The sequence below is a fragment of the Mercenaria mercenaria genome, chromosome 1 (genome assembly GCF_021730395.1).
Source record: "Mercenaria mercenaria strain notata chromosome 1, MADL_Memer_1, whole genome shotgun sequence".
Classification (NCBI taxonomy): domain Eukaryota; kingdom Metazoa; phylum Mollusca; class Bivalvia; order Venerida; family Veneridae; genus Mercenaria; species Mercenaria mercenaria.
In genome coordinates, this window is record NC_069361.1 from 44,410,989 (window position 1) to 44,436,085 (window position 25,097).

Consider the following 25,097-nt stretch of genomic DNA (forward strand, 5'->3'; position numbering starts at 1 on the left):
GCGACCAGTGCAGACCAAGATCAGCCTGCACATCCGTGCAGTCTGATCATGGTCTGCACTGTTCGCTATTCTGTCAGTAAATGTTAAGTGAACACCCCTTCGAATAATAAATGGTATTGCCCAAACAGAATGATTGACCAGTCCATTTTAGAAATTTAGCAGTCTAAGGGTCAAAGATATTCAACGAGCCATCTAGTCTAGTGATAAATATTCTAGAAAGGATAATCACACTTGGACAATTTTGACAAGAAAAAGTCGTTTTTATGCTGTATCATTTCTAGTTTCTTTAAATTCTTGAAATCCTAGATCATTTGCATCTTTTGATACATGTGATTTCCCTCATGTGTCTCAGTGTGCAAACTTCCTTCTATATATTTGCCAGGCACAATAATTCTTCATGTGTTCTGTCTTGTAAATTATACACCTGTAATAAAATAAATAAGCTGTTCAAATGTAACAAGAATTTTCTGTAAAGCAATGAGTGTCTTTATTTCCCGATATTTTCAATAGTGTGTTATAGAATGATGAGTTAGCAATGTCACTGTTTTCACATGCGTTAAAACCACAACATACCGTCTAACAATCTACGATAATAAAATGTGACACAAATTTCATAATCATGTAGTTAATGATATTATGGATATTTCGCGATTTATATCATATTGCATATGTGTTTGTTTCAGTACAATCTGCAACAGTACAATCTCCAAGTTACCACCAGTTGCAATATTTTCTCTATTTACTCTTCCTCGTCTCAGTAGCATTCATTGGTTAACCCATTAAACACGCACAACGTATTATCTATGTAAGAAGAAATAAAATAGTGCTAAAGAATCTGATTCCGTTTAATACAAGATGTGCATATTTTCCGGCTTTTCTTGTGAGAAATAGTGCACTACGTCTTTTCTAAAGTTGTTGACAAAAAGTATCGAAGAAGATTGTTGATGTTCATACGCTATCAACATACTTGAGCCGCACCATGAGAAAACCAACATAGTGCTTTTGCGACCAGCATGGATCCAGACCAGCCTGCGCATCCGCGCAGTCTGGTCAGGATCCATGCTGTTCGCTATCGGTTTCTCTAATTGCAATATGCTTTGAAAGCGAACAGCATGGATCCTGACCAGGCTATATTAGTTTTCTCATGGCGCGACTCACTTATATGTTTCAGTAAAGAACGGAAAAGCATGGAATAAAACATCATTAGTCTGTCTAGATACAGTTTTAGGAACGTATTCTACTCTATCAACTTTCCGACGGAGATATTAAGAAATAAAATGTTTTTCTTATCCTCTAGGGAGATTTAAGAGAGCCCTGCACTCTTCCTTGAAAAGGCCAATCAATATTATTGACACAGAGAGTCCAAAGGTTAGTACACCGGAAGTCCGATCATGTGCCATGACTAAAATAGACGAAAAAGATTGGTATGGCGACACCGTTTATTAATTTATAAGATTATATTATGACTAAGCAGTTTTCCAAAGTTCTTACACGAGGTAGGTAATGGCATTGTTGGTCCTCTGCTACTAGGAATGGTGTGAGATAGACGATCAACAAAACCATTAGAGCTGCTTCATGTAAAATCTTGCCAGAAGATAATAGGCGAGGTTGTATTTTGTCATGATAAAATCTATTAAATGAATGAATGGTTCTGGAAAATGGTCTTCATCGTCTGCTATGATCAAGCGTCGATGAACTAAATTATTGCTCTCCCTACGTCAATAGTTTTGATTACCTTATGAGTTAGGCAGTACGAAAAGGCTAACTGTACAATACCCATGTGCTAAAATCATTTAACTATCACTGCGTTCAGGCGCCCTGCTTTTACAAATGTATGTTCTAAACATTAGAGTTGACAAAATTATATTTTGTGATTAAAAAAAAACGAAACTTTTGTCGTCTGTTAATATTTTTCATTTCTTATCAAACAAAATTATTAAACATATTAAAAAATTTTTTTAAAAATTGTCTGCATTTGCACAGCTGACCTATGTGTCCTACAAGGACAACACTACATTAATTATTTTACCTCATGTTGTAAGAAGGTTTTGCTCAGGAATCCAATTTTCCAGTGTTATTGCATTTTCCGAGACATTTTCGTGATTACTTAAATCAATCATGTATATATATATTCAATGTCTAGTCAAAAATATTTTCAGTTTGACCCTGCAAGAAGTGATTATTTTTCTGTTACTCTTTGCGGGATAAGGCGGCGTCGATTGCAGTCATTTTTGCATCAAAAGGCTAGAACGATTGTTTCTTGTGTGTGTGCGCGTGTGTGCGTGTGTGTTTACTTGCCTTGTCTTACATATTCAGGTTTAGGTTGCACTACTGGTGTCTATTTTCTAACAGTAGCTATATTGACCATACTGCTGGACAAGCCTGGCTTTTGTCGTCTTAATTGTGTAATATGGCTGTAATGAATGCTTCCTCAGTCAACTGTTTTATTTTTGAATAAATTGTTTGAATTTGGCCGCATCGCTTGTAAGTGTGTTTGCATGAAGCAATGTTTTGCATGTGCTCTTTACTCAGTGTATCATTCCTTGTCATTTGTTGCATTACAATTTAGGGCTTTTGTCTTTTTGAATCAACGGGATAATTTTGCCTTCCTCTGTTGATATGTAGCATTTCTTGTTAACACTGAAACCATTCCGCTGTTCAATATGCATAACGAAATTTATAGGGAATTGCCAAAAGCTCGTGATTGTGATCTTCAACTATACTTTTAATGTTTTATTTCAGATAAACCTTGAAACACAATAGATAACAAGTAAAATGTACTTTTCTTGCAAAGCCTTCAGTTACAAAGTAATACCTCATTTATATTGTAATATATTAATTACTAGTCTTTTATTAGTCTGCGATAGAAATACGAAGAAATATGAAGCTCCGAGGAGAAAGATTCGTTGTCTATATCATATAATTGTTGCTTGCGTACGTTTGAAATACTAAACGATACTTTTAGCTTATTTTACATTTATGAGCGATAATGGAATGTGGTGCAGCTAAAATGTAACAGTTTCATAACTGTTGATGCTGAATTTATCATTATTCATATACAGATTATTCGTATGCTTTTTAGCATGTAATAGGATCGCGCATATTCAGTTTAGTCTTGCAAAATAGATGATACTTCTTCACTAAAATACATTTTTGACAGAGCTTATTAAAGAATAATGTTGATGTTCGCATAACACCAACTAACTTACATATTTATTTCAATAAACAACGGAAAAGCATGAGATAAAACATCATTAGTCAGTCTAGAGAGGTCTTAGAAACGAATTCTACTATATCAAGGTTCCATCCTGAATGATTAGAAATAAAATTACGTATTCTTGATGTTGACAGTCATAAGACAGCCCTTTTTATCCATGCAGCAGGCCAACCAATACAAATGGTAATATAAATGGCATCGGGAGTGTGACTTATGTACCAAGTAACTGAGTAAATAAAACGCCGCCAGATCAGATACCATAGTTATAATAACTATAGAGGACCCTTTTCCAAACGCTATGAATTGAAAGTAGATTTTGTCAGGACAAAACTGAATTTTTCACACATTATCTTTGGCAATTTCTTAAGTATTGTTAGTCTATTCCTGTATGCCATGCCTTGCAGGGTAGTATGCAGTTAAAACGTAGCTAGACGCAGTGATCGTATCTGTACTCTGGTCTACCGCTCAGGTTAAAAACCTCCTAAAATTAATCCATTTAAATCATAATCAATCAATTAATCAATCAATCAATCAGTCAGTCAGTCAGTCAGTCAGTCAGTCATCCTACATCAATTCGTTTTATTAAAAAGAGACTCATTTGTGTCCGTAAAACCCAATTTAATTTAAGAATAGCACAACAGATGCCGATAATAGGTTTGACTAAATAAAACTTTGAGCATTAGCATCTATATCCTTGGTATCCTGAAAGTGTGACAATAGAATACTCGTTATGTCTCAGAGTGTACACGTTTTTTTTTATTTTCAGGAAACCTATTTTCCCTGTGTTATTGCATTTTCCTAGACAATTTCTAGATTAGCTCTAAATTAATCATGTATAACTATTTTCAATGTCGGGTCGAAAACATTTTCAGTTTGACCGTGAATGAAGTGATTATTATTCTGTTACTCTCTCTGTGGGATTAGGCCGCATCGATTGCAGTCGCTTTTGCATCATAAGGCTAGAACGAGTGATTCTGCGTTTATTTCACTTGTCTGCGTGGAATTTCTTTCACTTTATTTTTGTTGCATAACATATCGAGATTTAGGTTTGTCCAGATATCTCTATCCCTAGATTTTGGACTTTGGCGATAAAGCATCATTCACAGATTTAAACTCATTTCCAAGACCGTGGTCACCGTGTTCTTTTATTTATTTGATTTGTTCTTGTTGTATAATTGTTTTCTTTTGGCTATATATTCTTGTCTAAATTGTGTATGATGCAGGGTTCTGTTTTGAAGAGGCTGCTTTTTGGATCGTGTCCATTTGTAATTGATATCTGTCCTTATCTTAGACACACTGATTGCAGTTTTATTGCATATAAAGTGACTTTCGTGTTTGTCGTTGTAGTGTGCATACAATTAATTTACTTTTGTTGCATAACACTGTCATGTTTATGTCAGCTTTCTTGTTGCGTCTTTTTGGCAGCGGTTTTATTGGCCAAATTATAGGAATTAGTGTTATTGATTTGCATGCATGCATGAAATTTAGGATAGTCTTGGTTTTTCTACCTTTTTAGACTGGTTGTATTGACATGCATTTTATACTTCAATGATTGTAGTCTGTTGACACCATAGGAATACAGTAAGTGCTTCTTTAGGGTTTACCCTCTGTGTGTTATACGAACCTCTATATTGAAATGATATCACAATGTCTAACAGTTTCTTTCGTTACAGGTTCATCGATTTCAGTCGCACTTTTGGTCACACTAATGAACGTAACAGAGGTGTCTGTGTATAATCAAAGTTAGATAATTAAGTTTGTGACTATCCTATGCTTCCTTCTATTGTTCAAACAGGTTTTTCTTTATTCTATTTCTGTACTATGTTTTATTGAATTAACCTGCTGACTTTGGCGTTTGGTCCGGATAAGGTACAACTTGCATCATCTGTCAATTGATCTTTTCTCAATTTAGTTTCTGGAGTAAGTGTACCCCTTTCTCTTGTAAACAGTTCACTTAGATTTTCTCCAAATATAAATCGTTGTTGCGAACTAGTACTCTGGTGTAATTAGTAATTTCTGTTTTATTCATTTTCTTTAGCCTTTGGAAGGGTCAGGAGTGCTGTACCATAAAGGAACCCTATACTGTATACTAAACATTTTACTTTTTCACTTAAACAAAGTCTCCATACTTATAACATTGAATTTATTTGTATGGCCTGAAGGTTCAGCTCCTATGGTTTAATAGCATTATTCAACAATATGAGATACAGCTTTTCGTCGGCTTTATAAACCAATTGTCGGTGCATCGACATTTGTTATTTCAAGAAAAAGCACGCGAACTGGCCAGATCGATATTACTGTTATGTTGTGAACTGGCAGATTATGTAAGCACAAACTTGGTTATAATATGACTCAAAGAAATATAGAAAAAAAGGCTTTCGGTAGATTTCTGATGATACGTGTGGTAAATAATGACTTTGGTTAATGCGTAGTTAATAATTAAGTGAGGATAGGTCAGACCATATTTAAAGTGTTCTTTCAAATGTTTGTTTTGTCACTTTTGCTTTTTTTTTCGTTTTGATCGATGCGTTATTGTGTTATCGATGTACAAATCCACATATACGTTTAAGAGGTTTTCTTTAATGGGGACGTGATCTATGAACATGGATATTTCCTTTGGATATTTGTCCTTGATTTAAAGGTTTAAAATGAATTTGAAAACCATCTGTCTCAAATCAAATCTACTAACATCTGAGCTGTTGCTTCTCATTACAATACTGACATTAACAAACTGCAGGCATGACTGGATTCTAAAACTTGGCTCAAACATTTTCTTTATACTTAAATCACATATACACAGACAAACTTTGTGATTTGTAAATATTCGTGAGGCTGCTGTCTGAGCTGCGTCCACAATATCTGCTCATCAAAATGTTGATTTACAAAGAATGATTGGCGTCCTACCCTGAGCGTTTTAGTTTCAGTTCTCTAATTCATTCGCCTTGTAGTCTGTATATCTATTGATTTTTACCATTAGTTTTATTACCCTTTGTCTTTATAGTATTATGCAGTTGTTACAATAAAACCTTGTTCAGATCTGATTAAATTGGTCACGTCGAAGCATGAACAATGTAACCTGACATGCAAAAAAATATAAGCAAAATTAAAAACAAACAAAATACTTTGCAATAGACCTTTGGCTATATCTGAGATATACCTCCAAATATAGTGTTTTGACATACAGTTAAAAGAAATATTAGCCATGCCATGGGAAAACCAACATAATGGGTATGCGACCAGCATGGATCCAGACCAGCCTGCGCATCCTCGCAGTCTGGTCAGGATCCATGCTGTTCGCTAATAGTTTCTCCAATTCCAATAGGCTTTAAAAGCGAACAGCATGGACCCTGACCAGACTGCGCGGATGCGCAGCCTGACCAGACTGCGCGGATGCCAGCATGCTTTGGACCATGCTGGTCGAATACCCCTAATATGTTTTTGCATGGCACGCTCAATATGGTTTAACCTAAACTGTCAAAACTTAAAACGTAAGAGTAGCAAACTCCATAATGTTCTCCAAGTCGTTACTACATACACACAGACCCTTAACCATTGACATTCTCATTACAATGTACATAATTGAGCCGCACCATGAGAAAACCAACATAGTGCCTTTGCGACCAGCATGGATCCAGACCAGTCTGCGCATCCGCGCATTCTAGTCAGGATCCATGCTGTTCGCTTTCAAAGCCTATTGCAATTAGAGAAACCGTTAGCGAACAGCATGGATCCTGACCAGACTGCGCGGATGTGCAGGCTGGTCTGGATCCATGCTGGTCGCAAATGTACTATGTTGGTTTTCTCACGGTGCCGCTCATATTAAGGTTAATTTGCAATAATCTAGTGTTCTTGGATTCCTATAACTAAATCTGGCTGTATATTGCCCTATGGAAAAAAAGTATTTCTGAATGACGTTATGTAGTATCCTTTCCCTTCTATTGCCAAGTGGAAAATAACCAGACTTCTATATTCAGTAATAAACACGTCTTTAAGAGAAACTGTAAATATGTGGCAAAGTAAAGATGTTCTAAATGGTTTGTGACGTAAAGAACTGCACGAGGTCAATTTCGACAACATTTTATAAAATATAAACAAAATTCTTAATAATACAGGATTCGCTGTAATGTAAGGAGATTTCCTCGTGGGACAATCGTACACTTAATGGATCATTATACCAATGAGGAGTAGCTATTTTGTAAAAAGAAAACTATGACAAGAGCGCTGATTAAAGAAACTGATACAGAACAGAGATTAATGTATAAGGTGAATGTTGAAAGTATTACTTAGTGTGTCGACATTTAGAATTGAATTATGTTAACCTTACGTAATATTAAATAAATTTAGGTGCAAATTGAGATACTGATACTAATGAACAGTCATAGAGACTCGACTAATTTTTCATGTACTTAAATAATTATTATTTCAAAATTTTCCATTCACGCATAAAACCGTTATTTTATAAATGCTGTAGATAATTCCTGTTGTTTTTTTTGCACTATAAACAATTCTTAGTATCGTTTTCAACGGGCCAGCATAATTCCTGGAAATTCTCGATTGTTTTATAAATAATAACGACTGACAGCTTGCGTGAATCCAGTTCCAATTTGGTGTTTCTGAAGAAGCAGTGACATTTCAAGTACAGGGTTTTAGTGTAGCTGTTTTGGTGCAATGTATTCATTATTGTTGCGGACCCGTGTAACATCACGCAATTAAAAACACATGATTGAAAACAGATAATTAATTTAATGGTAATATGTTTATATCCGTATACGTTGATTTTTGTTTCTTTTTTTCGGGGTGGGGGGAGGGATGGGGTTGAGGATGGGGGATGGGGGTCTTTAGCCACACAAACAACTATGGTGGTAGTTTTACAGGTAGGACAAAATCTACAAAATAGTACAAAGAATTGGTCATTTACAGTCAGGGAAAATAATACACAACAATTGGCAAGATACAGTCACGGATTTACCCCAGTAGGTTTGCCATTCCTGACACTACTAGAACATACACAGAACAAAATCTCTCGCACAAACTAACTTGTTTTTGTTTCTCATTTGAAACAATAAGCCTGCATCAGGGTTAGAACCGGCATAGTTGTAAAACAGCCCTGGTATTATATGTAGGTCGCATTAAGAGTTACTCATGTCCAAAAGTAGGTTGTTTGAGCTTTTATATTTATCAGATTTACTCATTTTTGGTAAATATTTGAGCCGTGCCATGGGAAAACCAACATAGTGGCTTTGCGACCAGCATGGATCCAGACCAGCATGCGCATCCGCGCAGTCTGGTCAGGATCCATGCTGTTCGCTAACAGTTTCTCCAATTCCAATAGGCTTAAAAGCGAACAGCATGGAGCCTGACCAGACTGCGCGGATGCGCAGGCTGGTCTGGATCTATGCTGGTCGCAAAGCCACTATGTTGGTTTTGCTCATGGCACGGCTCATTTACCTTAATGTTGATCAACTGGTCAAGGAAGAGTTGTTTTAAAGAATCAGCAATATCGTGACATGAACATAAAGGCTCTGTACAGCAATGGAATTCCATAGGGACGTGTAATATTGATTGGAACTTTGTATTGCCATCCAGCGCATCAATTATTTATACACATGTGAATCACATGGATCAACTTGTAATGGGCGCTTATAACGCAAGGCTGTATTCGATACAGTCAGCGGCAGTTGCCAAAGACTCGTAACATTATTTATGTACTAGCATACTTACTGTTAAGCTCTTCTGATTATAGTCTTATAAGTTTTTCTTGTCTCCTTTATCTGTAATGGATACCATTCTACAAGTTGCATAAGAGTTGGACGAAAGTCTTCAAAAAACCGAAAACTTACAAACACCTACCTTTCTTAGTTTGTAACGCACCTCAAGCATAAGTTTATCACGTAATCGTTCAACTTTATGATATGGAATGCCAATGTTTTATTTCAGAGTAAGATTTAGTAATATTAAAAAGTTATAAATGTTTGATATAGAGCATGATCCGCGGACAAAACTTGTAGTGCCGCGAATAACAAATAAGTTTTAAGCTCATAAAATTGGGGAAAAACTGATATTTCTGCTCGATCAGCATTTATTATTGATGACAAGACAATGCGGCGGTGCCAACCAATAGAACAGTTTTTGTTGCCTACAACATTATTTAACTATATGAATATGCCAGCACAAAATGTAGTTCATCCGGAGATCACTTTTTATATATTAAAACATAACTGCGTCATATTCTTGTAAACTTTCTATTCTGCACGTATGGAAACAGTGTCTTCATTTTGTGTTGATATAATAACAGTTTGTTAAAGAATCCGCCATTTCTGTGGCAATACACTAAAACTAAACACAAACTATTCTTTTTTTAATTCAAGTTAACGTACTTTACTAATAAAAGAACTGTTATCAAATTATTGCCAGTTCAAAAACAAGTAATGCTTTTGTATGAATTTTTTAATGTTATAACTCAGTTTAAATCGCAGTTCGTTGACCTACCATATTCTTTATCCTAACAATATGTGAACCTCCTCTAAAAATCTCCAACTGCTTATTCTGACAGACAATAGAAATATACCAAGTGTGCGTGTGTGTTCGGGTTTAACGTCTTTTTTAACAATTTTCAGTCATATAAATGACGGTGTCTATTTGTAGCAGTGAGCACAATGTCCAACTTCATAGCGCTGCCTCACTGGAATATCACGCCGTAGACACGTGACATGATACCCCACCCGGTCACATTATACTGACATCGGGGTTACCAGCCCTAGATCTATCCTTTTAATGCTGAGCGCCAAGCGAGGAAGGTACTACAACCATTTTTTACGTCTTCACGGTATTTGGTATGACGCGGTTAGGGATCGAACCCAGACCTACCGCACTCGAAGCGGGCGCTCTACCACTAGGCTACTGAGGCGATGCAGAAATATATCAAGAAGGGAAATTGTATAAACATAAATGTTAACTCGGCGTTTCTTTTGCCGTTAATATTTAATAACATTGTACTTTATAAAGTGTAACAAATCAACTGATTCTGACAGTATGAAATGTATATTTTCTTTATAGAATATCTCTCGCTAGGCACTTAATGTAAACATTAAATGTCAGTTATTTTGGCATGTAAAACTGTTTTAAGAGTTACCATGGGAGTATTACAAGACAAGCATACGTTCTCACCAGAATGACACACGAGATATGCAATACAAGAAAATATGTTTTCCAGCTGACATACATAAAATTACACCTCTTGTGACAGAAAGATGAATAAAGCTTGTTGGATATTCTTGCTTGTTTCTTTTTTCTTTTTTTGACACAATAAAAATACTCGATCTAAGAAACGTAGTATACTTTTAAACCAGATTCAATTTTCTGTGATTTGCAAAGTTATCTGAAAGTTGCGTGTTGTCCGTGCGCGATTTCGGCACAACTCGGTTTTGTACGGAAAGCCATGCGCGTTCAACTGTATTTACGTCCGAAGTATGCCGAATCTCCTGAAAAGACTATGTAATCACACGGAAATTGACGAGTGTCTAATACGGGTCACGTTGCTGGACTTCCGCTGATAAAGATCCATAATTTCCTGTAGAATCCGTGGTATGAATAGCGCAAAAAAAAAGAATTGATGAAATTTTAAAGTCATTTTGGACAGCAACTTCATAACATTTATGAAACTGTAGAAAAAGAAAACGTTTTTGCTAATTAGATTTTCTTTTAACGTCGAAAACATTTGAAACACGGAACTTCTAAATTTTGTTTGTAATAAATGATTTGGAAAGACTAAGTTTTCATAAGCTCTAATTCATCATAGGCGAGATATAAATGCATCTTGCATATCAAAATGACATCCAGTTTACGTTACGGCATTTTCATTGGGAAAATACTTTTGCCCCTGAAATTCGGTTGACATAAGTAAAGACGTGACTCGTGTTTGTCAGAATATAGTCTTTGTTGTTAATGTTTAGTTCCCTGAGAAATAAGTGCTCAAGGTGAGCTTTTATGATTGTCCTTTGTCCGTCGTTGTTCGTTGTGCCTTGACATCAACAATTCTATTTTTTTATATATTCTAGAGGCAAGAGTTTAAGAGCAATTTTAACAAAACTTGGTCAGAATATTTGCCGTTTTTTGTTGTTTTTTTTTTTTTTTTTTTTGTCAAAACTTGGTTACTAGGTCAAATTAGAAAAAAGATATGTGTGAACTATCTGGAGGTCTAATTTGACTTGATTTACATGAAATCTGACTGGAAACTTTGAAATTTGAACGTCGAGGCTTAAAACCTATGTACAGTTATAGAAAACTGTGTCTACCCTGTAGTTACTAGAACTGAGTTGACATGTGAAACAAGCATAGCCGCTAGTAAACGTAGTGTCTGTATACAACTATGAAATGACAAATGAAGATTAGCGATCTAGGACTATCAAAGCCCTCTGTTTCTATGATTGTGTTCATAAACAATCTTTTACAGTAGAAAATACTACCAAACACGAAAAACTATTACTATCTTAATAAACCGACGTTTCACCGAAAGGCTTAAACAGGATAATCATAAACAATCCTGAAATTCAGTTGTAAGACTTAATTAAATCGTGACTGTAAAGGGCATGTCTTAAAGGTTTGACACAAATAGAACAGAAGCCTTTTCAATTCAAAATGTATTCTAGACATTTTGCGCTGGTTTCATAACTCTCTAGCATAAGCCACTATTCATCGAACTATATATAGATGTTTACAAAAAGTTGGGGAGGGCATTGATGCTATGCAGTGAAATACAAGTGAAATTGAGTCAATAGTAGGCACATAACCGTATAAAACCCTACATACGTTTGCAATGTGTACAACTAGAAACATGCAAAAAAAAAAGTAGTAATGCGTAACTTTATAAGTATGTAAAGTATATTTAGAAATAATGACTTTTCGAGACCTATTTAATAATCCGTAGTCTCACCATTTCTTGTAATGTCGTGTTTTTTTCAAGAACTAAAAGCTTAAAACACATTTCTTACTATTAAGCTATTCTTCTTTCCTCTGGCTGAAAGTGTTGTTTTTTTTCAGACTGTTTATTAGGGCATTACTAATGATATATCATAAATTACTACGCATCATTATCATAATGGGATTACTTTTTCGATTTTTTGGAAACACAGTTTTAAGTAAAGTTTCGAAATGATGCCCACAAAGTCAGGTTAAATAGTTATCCGCGTATTTTCTACATTGACACCGGCGCTCGCACAAAATATCGATACGACATTTAACGCTAATGAATAATTTGTGCTTAGTTATGATATTAATAGGAATTTTATGACTTCAGTGCTAACAAGAGGCTGCCAAAGAGCACTCAATTAGCGAGGAATTATTGCATGTAAAACACACATATTATCGCTATAGGTAATGGGTACAGTTAATGTGCTTTTCTTTAAAATGTTATCGACTTTTTCATTTACTGAACAATGACTTAAGACGACTGCGATACCAATATGTAGTTAAAATAACTTTTATATTTAACTTAAAAATTCAAATTAAAACTTTAATGTATTCTTAATATTTACTATCTTCAAAACTGATATATCATTAAGGGATTGATTAATAAGTCAACAAGTTAACCAATCGCATAAGAAATCTCAAAACTTGATTAGTAAGGCAAGCACCGAACAAATATTAACCCTACTGGTTAATCTTCAAGAGAAAATGCAACAAAACAAAAATAAATACAAGATTTCTCGAATTTGTGACACAGCCACTTTACAATATGTGTACTACTGGTATATATAAACAATAGTGAAAGAATAATACGTCGAAGTGCTTGACCTGACCTAGTTATTGTTTATAAAACGGTGTTTCAAAATTCTTGGGCGTTGCTCTGACCTCATGATGCCAATAGCACTAATTACACTAACCATCCAACATTATAAACATATCAAAGCATAATTGTAAAAATACTGGTAAATGACTGCAAACGCATGATAATATAAACAAGTAGCATTTATTGTATACATTATGATATAAAAGCTATTGCAGAATAATTGCTGTTAATTAATTCGTACTGTTTGACAAGTTTTGCACGTGGTTTTGATCACACTTGTATCTGTTCCCATACTCATCATCAGGTGAGTAACACTAAACCTGGTTTTTCCAGATTGATTCATATTCCTGCGCAGCACCTTCTTGTTCTGTGGTTTTTGCTCCTTGTTGTAAAGGAAGACGGATTCATCGTTGTTCCATATTTGAAGTCGGAATGGGACAGTATATCTTTGTGACAGAAGCTAGTCATGACACATTCAAAAACATTTAAAACGACACCCACATTACTGAATGCTTTGTCAGCATATAATACAAAAAGTGACAGCAAGATATCCCAGAAGATATACTTAATTTCATTTTTAAATGATACTATTTTTGTTCTCTTAGTGGACCAGTAATTATAATCGGCGGATGACGTAATCCCCTTATGAAATTTCGGCATGTTTCGGTTTTTTTACGTTTACATCTACATATACGTCCGAAGAATGCCGAGTGCATAGTCATAAGACTATTGCCGAGTTCCATCACGACCCACTACCTTATAATTACGATTTTAATCCTCGATTCCAAAAATTGTCTTTTGGTCATTATGATCAAAAAACACCAATTATTCTTCATATTTATATAGCTGATATGTAAATTGTACATGTACAGTTATCTTAAATTCATAACTATTATATGTGGGGTTTTAAGGAACTTACAAGAATCAAACGCCCCAGAATATCAGTGAAAACGGGTCCTATATTTTCAGTCGGTTCAAAGAAAATTCTTGGTAAACCGCCAAAATTCAGACATGATATTGTATGTGGTTTATAAAGTCAGTTGTCTTGATGCTGGATTTGTATCAGCTGACTTGTGTTTATGTCGTTTTAATGATATTGGGGATAAAGAAATGGAAGCCATTTATCACCTACGTTTCACAGAATGCTGCAAAACAACACTTTCTTGACAATGCGTAAAACGCTGCGTATATTCGTAAATCGATATTTCCATGTAACTTTGATGACTTTTAACATAATTTCATTTACATCTATCATTTTCAGTACAATATTATATCATAAGTGCATGCCCGCTAATGGTAAACTGTGTCTGTTCACATGTTTATTTCTAATATTTCATTCACAGTATTAACTATGATATGACAGTAGGATTCGAAAGGATCGTTAGGATGATATCTCCATCTCGAAAGAAGAACGTTAATTTCCAGGTAATGTCCGCGATGTTGTTTTGCATTGTATAATGATTGTCAAACAACAGCCATGAGTGAAGCAGGTTTTTGTATTTCTTTCCAGTAAAATTATGCACTATAGTTCATAAACTGGACTAACTACTCGATATGTTTGTATTTTAATGCCACAGACAACAATTGTGTAGGATTTATGGGATGGTTTTGATGCGATATTATCCCATTGCTGGGATAGTAAATTATTAATCATCCAACAAAGCATGTGAACAAAAAATTCTTCTTTCTTCTTTCTTTTTTTCTTTCATTCATCCTTTTTTCTGTTATCTGATGCTGAGCGAAGAAATTAAACTTGATGATCCATGAACTATGCGTATTTATTATTCATCTTATAATCAAAATATTGATTTTTTGGGATGGGTCATATTATTTATTATTTGGGTTTTATGGCGCACCAACACAGTATAGGTTATATGGTGCCAAACAGGACTACAAATTTGGTTTCACATCTCATTTACATCAAAATAAAAACATGAGGTATGGAATCAAAATTTGCATACCTTCTGGAATCACAGAGTTACAACATTACCAAGTGTTAAGACCCTATTAGTCGCCTCTTACGATCATGCAAAGGTAAGGCAGTGGTTCCAATTTTTTTCATGCACAGATCGTCTCAGAACCACATGGGGCTTGGATGGGTCAATTCTTATGTATGCTGTATTTGTCATATTAACGGATTCATAACAGTTATGTTTTGGGGATTCGTGACACAGGTTTTACCAAAATTTCATTTTCATTTACTGGCAAGTTGGCTTTACAAATGCATTTGATATTTTAATTAGTTAATCAATTAAATAGATATGGTCAATACATACAAACGTATTATTATGTGCGCATGCAGTCAAACAAAATATGTAATCCAAGTCGAAATTCAGAAATTTCAGAAATGAAGCAGGTTTCAGTGTTACCTTTATTTGAAAACAAGCCTCATAAATTTCAAATAGCAACTGCACAGCAACAATAAATGTTCGCAGTAAAGTAATTCAGTGTCGGCATCATAACTCGACTAACTGTACATTTGTAAAAATCTCAAAACAGAACATTGTTTCAGCAAAGAAAGAATGATTAGAAAATATATATATTGTATTCAGAAGATTACCTCAGTTTTGCTGATTCTAACGTCTCGTCTTTGCTGTTCGACTTCGTCTTTGTTTATCTATCTTGTTTGCTGATCTATCCAGTCTTGTCTTTGCTGATCAATCTTCTTTGCTGACCTGTCTAGTTGTGTCTTTGTTGATCTGTCTGCATTGCTGGCCTGTCCATTCTTGTCTTTGTTGATCTATCTTCTTTGCTGATCTATCCTTTGCTGATCAATCTAGTGCCGTTTTATCCATAAGGCTACGTAGTTATGTTCTTACCCAGAATATTAATGACGATAACATTGTTTTACGATAATATTGTACTTGGTAAGGAGATTGTCTAGCATTCTGTCCCTTGCGATTAAAAGAACAATAAAATACAATAATCTAATCTTAAAGTTATTTGGAAATATGCAAACTCCATTATAATGTACGTTTTATGTGAAAAACATGCATAATTTACAGATGCTAATGAATATATGTTTAGCTTACCTGACATGAATTATGCATATCAATTTTCTGTTGCATAATAACAACGATGCTTAACAGGCAATAAACGCATTCCGGAAACATTCATTCTTAAAATATTTAGTTTTTATAAATGTGTCTGAATGGTGAGAATCTGGCAAAAAGAGTTTAAAAGAATTGTTTGGTATGCATCAGTCTTTTTTTATTTGTATTAAAATGACAAAATTCATTAATATTTATAAATTTACTGTTAAAAGCATTTGTTTAGTTAGCCAGAAAATATAGTTGTTCTGTAACTTTGTGACAGAAACAATAGTTCTGTCAATGTGTGCTTATTTATGTATGATTTGTTTAGACATTTCATAAAGTACAGAATAATGGACACATATTCTAAAGAAAAAGCCACGTTCAGAAAACGGAGTCCCCTTCAGGCAAAACCCGTCAGAATTGCATGTGTGGCTGTGTGAATAAATAAAATTAATAAAAAACTATATAGGCAAAGAAAAACAAGTATAAAAGGGACAGAACAAACACACTGAGCATTGGAACGCTGAATGGCCAACACACCACTTGGTGGTGGGAGATGTGTTAATTGAGTAATTGTATACAAACCAAACCCTTACTACAAATTAAGCTTACACTGTTGTAATAATGTTTTTGTTACATACGTGCAGCAGAAAACGTATTGCAGCTGTATGAAATCGACGCCAAGGCCATAATCGATCCCAAAATTGTAGCAAGCTTTGAATACGATCCCGGTTACATAATATCTTAATTAGGCATGGATATCGAAGCAATGGAATGCCAAATTTCTTACAAATAACTATATGATCAACGTCTGACACTTTTGCTCTAAGAAAAATGCAACAAAGACAATTCTGCATATCTTTGTTACTCTTGCAATTTTATTGATTGACCTAAATACTTACTAATATTTTAAGTATGCAATCATGGTAACTTCAATCACTTTAGTATACATATATGCAGCTTGCATCATTGTGTAATTTAACCTAAAATATATAAGACTTGTAAAGTAATCTATACGTGATATGTAACAAGATCTTTTTAACGCCGTGAATGTAATAAATCAATTCAAAATTAGTCGAGACGTAATATCATACCTGCTCAATTCCTAAAATGTTTCGTTTTTTCCTAATGGGTTTGCTGATTGCTCTGTAAATAAACAGAAATATTTAAACACTAAAATAGAACAGAACTGTCGATTTGGTGGGGTTTCTTTTTTTTTCACAAGATAGTACAACGTCGATGATTACGGAACTATCTTTTCAGTGCAAAGAAAAGATTTGATTTGATTTGGGTTTTACGGCGCACCAACACAGTATAGGTTATATGGCGCCAAACAGGACTAAAAATTTTGGTTTCACATCTCATTTACATCGAAATAAAAACATGAGGTATGGAAGCAAAGAAAAGACTAAAATGGTTTTCCAAATATAGTCTTTATAAAACTTTTACTTAGATGGTTTTGTTTTAATGCTTGATTTGTAGCAACTGATGTATGTACATGTCGCTTTAATTTTACTGATGATATTAGATCGGAAACCATTGATCACCCTATGGGAGACAGAAAGCTACACCACTACACTTTCCTGACTGAAATGATACCCAGGGAAATATTCTTTGAAATTAGTGTTTTAAATCAATCGAACTTCCACTGGAAAATAATCAGTTTAAGAAAACTGTTGATCCACAAGTCCGTTAGGAACATTCTTCCAGACGAAAATTTGATTTTTTAGTACAAATGAACGCATACTCGCAAAGGTGAAAATACAATAAGGTTTAAACATGTGTATTAATATAAATGTAAGCAGTTATATGACAGCAATGTTATCAAGGACAGGTATTCGCAATATTGTTAGGCTGCACGGAAAGCTTATTAATGATAGAGTCTATGACATACGAAGCGTTATTTTCTGTTTCATTGATGTTACTGTGAAATCCAATTTTATCTATGAAAATAGGAAATCCACCAATTTAGGTCCATATAAGATAGCTCAAAGCAATGAAATTTTATGTTAACCAAACACCAAAGAGGTGTTTAGCGTTAGTTCAAAATGCATGATTATAAAGGAATTGCACGTCTCATCAGGAATGTAATCATTCAAGTTTGCGATATTATGGCAACCATGATGCTATGCGGTATTGTAGAAAATACTTTTTTATATAACCGTAAGTCTTGGGAATATGAAAATCCTAATATGATTGTCTAAAATGCTACTTGTATTACATAGAGATATTGATTTAGACCAAAGAATCCTTATCGAAGACCTGTTATTTCCATTTGAACAATTCCCAGAAACACATTGCTGAAACAACACATTTGTTGAGGTTGTTTTTTGTTTTATTTTTTCCCCCTCTTAACGAACAGTCAGGTTTTATTTTTACAACCAGTCAGGTACATTTTCAGTCAGTTAACAAACATTATTCCCCATGTACGTGACGACGGTTTGCTATATCCAAAATTATATATCCGAGATTGTTTCAAATACAACATGAAATATACTAACTCATTTAACTTATACAAATTGCTCACTTAACTTTTAGTATATGTATGTGACACATTTGCATGTTGTTAGAGGAGCATAATTATGTCCGTAACATGTTAGTGTCTGTAAAAGAAAAAGTGTATATTGTCATATTATGATGACCTTGATGTTGTTTGGAATTATGCATAATGGTTTGCTAATGGTGTCTGTGAGCGAAGCAAGTGTTGTCATTTCTTTCCAGTACAATAATGCACTATTGATGATAAATTGGAATGTTTACTCATTATGTTTGTATTCAAATGTCACATACATGATCGAGTATCAACAATATTGTACGGTGTTCTGGGATGGTTTAAATGCGTTTCATTAATCAGAGCTCACCCACTGTAAGAATAACAAGTTAATAATTAATTATTCTCCGACAATCTTTGAACTAGAACTTATATGTTCTTACTTATTTTGTACTGGGCGAAGAAATGAATGTAGATTATAAATTAATTCTACTAGTATGCTTTATATTTTATATAAGGAATGGAATTCCGAAGATGCTAAATTTCCACTGCGTGTGTTGCCGGGTTGGCATATTTTGTCGGCTTATGTTATTTACAAATGTATGTTGGCAATGACATGGCTATTTTTTACAACATTTAATTTTCATTCCTTTCACTAATTGGCAAATCAGCATTACAAATGCCTTTAACATGTTTATGATGAATTATAACGTTTTGGACACTCGAAATCTAAACTATAAGTATTTGTTTATGCGAATAATAAACAGAACACATAGTTTAGGTCAAATACAGAAAGTTTGAATCTTATTCGAAGAAGTAGTTGTGTATGTCTTTTTTTTTAATTTCAACGAACTCCTTCTAAATTAAGTGTAACCTCCGTAACACCCGTGTAACGTCCGTAACATTCTTGTAACATCCGTACAGCAACTCTTTCTTCACAATGTTAAAACTAACTATATTCTATTCAGCTTTTAAACATCACTGACATGTTTTGCGGGATTAATTATGACCACAAGATTGCCATGATGGTTTACGGAAGGTCAATGGTCCTACCCATTTGTTCCTGCAGTCTTCCACCACCAAAAGCTGGATAAGTTGCAGTACGGCCTAAAATGTGTCGGCGTGATGCTAAAAACAACAAACACGAAACAAATACTTGCCATAATGTGAAATATAGCTGTAATCAATAATTTCATAATCAAACACGCAGCATGAAATTCTCAGAAATAATTTGTAATTAATCAAACCCAAATATTGTTTTAGCATTTAAAACAATCGGACATTTATTAATCTAGAAAATTTTAAGATGTTTGCGACACATGGCGCCATGTCTTTGTTGCTCTCCGTATGTCATTCTGTGTTAGTGTACATTTTTATTCGCAATATTAATGACGATGGTTTTGTTTTACCAGAGATTATTGTATTTGGTTAGGAGAATGTCTGGCATTCTATCCCTTGAGAATTAAACAATAATAAAATACAGTAATCAAATGTAAAAGCAATTTGGAAATACGCATTTTCCGGAATAATGTCTATTTTATGCAAACAAATATCATGCATAAGAAACGCATAATGAGCGTTTATTGAGCCTACCTGTCGTTAAATATGTGTACAAAATAACGATGCTTATGAATAAACAATTGAATACCGGAAACTTACTTCCAAAAAGTGTTTAGACTTATTTAATTGTGTAGAAATATGACGAAAAGAGTTGACAAATACGCATCAGTCATGACGTTTAACGTATCTTCCGCTAAATATCCAAAATGTAATTAATACATGCCTAATATATGTTTGGTTAGTATAAAAATCACAATGTTTAGGAGATTCATGGTAAGCTTAACAGTTTAATTTTGCAGTTTTATGTACAAAAAAGTGCATTCGTGCAGTTGTTTTCATAAAATGTGTCATCTGTGTTACTTACGAGTTATATCTTACTTATGGACAACAGAAAATGTATTGCTTATGTGATAAAATCGACGGTAAGACCGCTGTCGATCCAAAATTATGCCATCCCGGTAACATACAAAATCAAGTAATATCTTAGTTTAGTTTAAACATAGTTTATTTCAAACAAAATTGCAATATTTACAATTCATCATGATACATGGTACATAAGATAATGCCTGAAAAAGGATCAGAGCCGAAAGCAACAGCTTATAAAAGTCTTCTCCTACAGAAACATATTGTTGTAGGTACAGTACGGCAGTGTTTATGATCTTGTCTGAAATATTATCTTTAAGCAATACAATAAATCTTAGCGCTTAGTCAAAGAACTATATATAAGAACAATATCAATAAAGGGGTACAAAAGTGAAACAAGCACCCATGGCTAGTGAGTGTATAAGTTTAAAGTGAAATAAGCAGAGAAAGAAGCAGTCTCAAGAACACGGACTCTGATGTCGCTATAACGGGGACATTCAAAGAAGAAATGATGGTTACTCTCCGTAGTGCCACATTGACAAAGAGGTGATGGATGAATGTTTTTCTAAACAAATGCTGGTTTAAAGAGCTGCATTCAGCACGAAGACGAGCATGATGGACTTGCCATTTCCTGTCGCCTACGTAGAAGTATTTAGGACATTTCGATTCGTTCAGTTTAAGCTGCGTCTTGAAGGAGGCCAGGGACGGTGAAATTTGTACCTCTCTCGGAAGTTCATTCCAATCTCTCAGAGCCGATGGCAGAAAAGCATTATAGTAAAGGGATGTCCTTGTGTGGAATGACTGGATGTCATCGGCATTGCGTAGGTTATACCGAGAAGTTCTCCAACAGACGGTGGGACTAAGGATGAGAGGTAATCAGGAGTTAGGCCGTTTTTCATTTTGTATAGTAGAGTTAGTTTATGGTTTTGTCTTCGGCGCTCCAGGGAGTCCCAAGGAACTTCTCTGTTGAGTTCATTGAGAGACACAAGTTTAGTTGTCCCAGAAACGATGCGGGCAGCTTCATGCTGAATTTTGTCTGAGTTCGAGTTTCTCATATTGCGTACAGTTGATATAAACCACATCAGCATATTCAATAAGAGGTCTAATAAAAGATAAGTATATCACTTCTAATGATCTTCTGTCAAGCTGAAACTTTACGCATGATATGTATTCTTTTCCAATGAACAGGGTTCTGAGAATGCTTAGCTCTGCGGTAGTACTTCTTACGTTTCAGAATTTGCTTTTTTATTTGTGTTGTGATCCATGGTTTATCATTAGGTTTAACATTTATAATTCTTGATGGTATGCACTCCTTTGAAAGTTCAAGTATTTTGTTTGTAACAAGTGAAGTATAAGTGTCAATATTATCATTCTTTAGTTGGTCCCAGTTTATGTCGCTGATTTTACGTCTGAGTGAGGTGTAGTCTCCCCGGTCATATAGCCAAACAAACCGTTTATAGGACTTGACATGAGGTTTAGAGAAGTTAAATAGTGAATAAATAGGACAATGGAACCGTTGGTTTTGATCTAGAACTGGTTCTCCAACACCAGAGGTATTAACTTTGTGGCTACATGAAACAAGAAAGAGATCCAGTATAGAAGAAGAGGACTCAGTAAAATGAGTTGGTTCGACAATGAGTTGCTCTAGGTTATACTGCTGACAAATAGAATGGAGTTTTCGAGTCATGTGTGGATTTGATTCATTAAAGTTAAAGTCGCCAGTGACAATGATGTCGGATATGCCTGTATCTACTGCCAACCCGAGCGAGTCTTCGATTAGATTTGTATGATATATGTCTGCGTTTGGAGGACGATAAAATACAGCGAACAAGATATGTTTAGAATGAGAAGGAATCAGTTCGATCTAGATACACTCCAAGCCCCTGGGTTCGAGATCTAGCCTCCTTTTGTAGTGCAATGTTTCCTTCAAGTAAACACTTACACCACCGTAGCCATTTTCAGTTCTATCTTTCCTCTCTTGAGTGTGAAGGTTTTGAAGTACAATATCATTATCAGAGATATTTTGATTTAACCATGTTTCTGTGAAGGCAAGAACATCAAACATACCAAACTCAGCTTCTAGAACATCAGACTTGTTCAGTAGGCTTTGAACATTGTATTGTAAAACTGAGAAGCACCTAGTGCTTGTTATAATTTCTGATAGTGTGTTAGACATGGAGGAAACTATAGAAGAAGAGCTGTTAGAGGTTGTTAGCAGTGGGCCTGGATTCGGATGAACATCGCCATCTGCAGCTAAAAGGAGACAAAGCCAAGATGTGCACAACAACCATGTGAACACAAGAATAACATGTCTAGTAAAAGATAGATTTTGAGTAAATTTAAGTCCGGAGAGCATTCGCTTAGTCGGGTATTTAATGTTGTGTTTTGCTCGGAACTTTAACTGAGTGATCAGAGAATATGTGTGTATTATGTTCTGTGAGGTATGTTGGTGGAGTACTGTGAGTATAATAATGTATAGGAAAACAGAGAGTTTCAGTGGGCGGGAATACGTTTGCACAACCGCGGGGAAAACATTGTTAGGCATTATGTTATTCCTGACAAGAACAGCAAGAACAGATTGACAACGATCATGCAAGCGCATATGAAAGTAACCATTGTCAAGCGCCCACCATATAAACTTGTCCGAATGTAAAGTGTAGTCAGAAAAAAATAGAGAAGTAGATAGTGTACTTGTTTAGAATAACAGAAAAGTACAATAAGAGAAAAAATAGAATCCATACTGATATTATATAAGCAAAATATATGTAATTAGAAATATGATATAAACTGATACGTCGGTTACATGTTCAAATTACTCATATATTTACCAGGCAAAAAAAATGACTGTAAATGAATAAAGGTACACGGCACTGAATTACGTGATTGTGATTTTAGAGGTCATTCATTAGTAATATACATGTATGAAATTACTTTAGCTAATAGGTGATGAATAGGAGGAGTCAGCAATGTGCATAGAATAGAAGGGAGGTTACTCGTAATAATTGTGATTTTAGAGATCATTCAAAAATTAATATACATGTATGAAATTAATGACAGAATATCTTAATTGGTGATTAATGTCAATTTAATTGAATAGCAAGTTACTTTCAAATAACCTGAACACGTGGTTTTCAGCAAAACTGCAAGAAAGGCATTTTTTGTTGTATTTCTTGCGTTACCTTTTTAATTTATGTATAAAGTAAGGTTCTTTCGATAACTTTTAAATTAGTATATAACTTCGGAGCTTGCTTATATAAAATACCAGGATCCTATCTGCTGTTACATCTTGCATTATACACTATAGCGTTTCGACATGTTTGGAAGGGCTTTTGTATTGAGGGCCTAGATTTTCTTATTAGATCTTGTTTTAATCTTAACAGCTCTGGTACTATAAAGTTTCGAAAATTACTAAGGTTTCCACACTAAATAATCAGCGTGTATTTAGAACAAACAGATGATTTTTTTGAATTGTTTAAAACACTTACTGTATTGTTGCAGCACATGACTAACTTTTTCGCGCCGAACATGCATATGATTACGTCTGTATTACATACACTGTTTCCTTTGCAGGTCCCCTACATACATATGAGCCGTGCCATGGGAAAACCAACATAGTGGCTTTGCGACCAGCATGGATCCAGACCAGCCTGCGCATCCGCGCAGTCTGGTCAGGATCCATGCTGTTCGCTATCAAAGCCTATTGGAATTGGAGAAACTGTTAGCGAACAACATGGATCCTGACCAGACTGCGCGGATGCGCAGGCTGGTCTGGATTCATGCTGGTCGCAAAGCCACTATGTTGGTTTTCTCATGGCACGGCTCATATTATGTATAATATTATTAAATTCATTTCGTTTTAGCTTTCATAGAGGAAACGCTTTTCAGTCATGAAATAATTTTAAAAAAACAGTAAAAGCTCTTTACAGAAAGATATTGTACAATGTCTGGGCCAAGTGAAATTTACCTAGGCTTAAAAGATTTCATTAGTGTTCGTAGTTATATTATTACACCAGATTTACATAGCACCCTTTTCATGTCTGGGCCAAGTGAAATTTACCTAGGCTTAAAAGATCTGTATAATTAATAACAAACACCAAAGCAAAAAAGGTTTTTGTCTCTGATCTATAGATTTAAATATCGGTATGTAAATTTGTTGAAGGTACTTTAGATACTTAAATTGCACCCACAATATTGTTCCCACCTCCGTAATAGATGGTAAAACAGAAATTATATCCAACAACTGACACATTCTTGTTTCGTAGACTGTATTTAATAACAGGCGGCGTATAAAAATGCCGGAAAATAATGCCAGAGTAGTGGAAAATGAATTTAAATCGATTAATCCAAAGTTAACATTACTTTATAATAACAATTGATATATTTCAATTTGTCTGGCGTGACAAGTGATTTCGATAATAAAATACAATCAATTTTGCTGCACTTGAACAACAGGACAATAATTTCTCAGAGAGTATTGTTTCAGAACATCGGCTCCATGAGCTTTGTCCAATCAATAACATATACAGGGGCTGGGATCATGGCTAAAACAGCTTGATGCGGTGGCTATAACAAATTTTCTTTGGACTTGTTGTAATTAGCGTATTATATAGTCTGTTACACTGATCTGTCTTAGCGAATACAGAA

At 34.7% G+C, this 25,097-nt stretch overlaps 1 protein-coding gene across 10 annotated transcripts in view; it reads left to right on the forward strand.

The window, feature by feature from the left end:
* The window catches only part of LOC123540363 (sodium channel protein para-like), a 196,690-nt gene that overhangs the window by 27,329 nt on the left and 144,264 nt on the right, over window positions 1-25,097 (forward strand). The gene's annotated exons all lie outside the window — the stretch shown is intronic.